This window comes from Penaeus monodon, chromosome 15 (genome assembly GCF_015228065.2).
Source record: "Penaeus monodon isolate SGIC_2016 chromosome 15, NSTDA_Pmon_1, whole genome shotgun sequence".
Classification (NCBI taxonomy): Eukaryota; Metazoa; Arthropoda; class Malacostraca; order Decapoda; family Penaeidae; genus Penaeus; species Penaeus monodon.
Window position 1 is genome coordinate 25,969,727 of NC_051400.1, and position 367 is coordinate 25,970,093.

Sequence of the window (367 nt, forward strand, 5' to 3'; positions counted from 1 at the left end):
CTACTTAAGGGTGCACGTGTATATGTATCCTTGTGTCTATATATGGATGTGTCCATGCATAGATAAATACCATATGGATGCATCTCATTACATGTACCTCCTCTCCTTCCATCGATAGTAGATAGATAAAATAAAAATAATAAAGCAGACAGACCAAGTAGACAGGAAAAGCAGACAGCGAAAATACCCCCATTCCACCCACCCACCCTTTTTTTTAATGGTAACACCAGCTTCCCCACTCCAGGGCAAGACAGGCAGTTTACCCGACCAAATGAAACGGTTTTCCCGGTTGAAGTCAATCCCATCCGGTACGGTTAGCGTGCTGGTATCCGGTACCGGGATTAGAAGCTCGCGTACCATGTGCGTC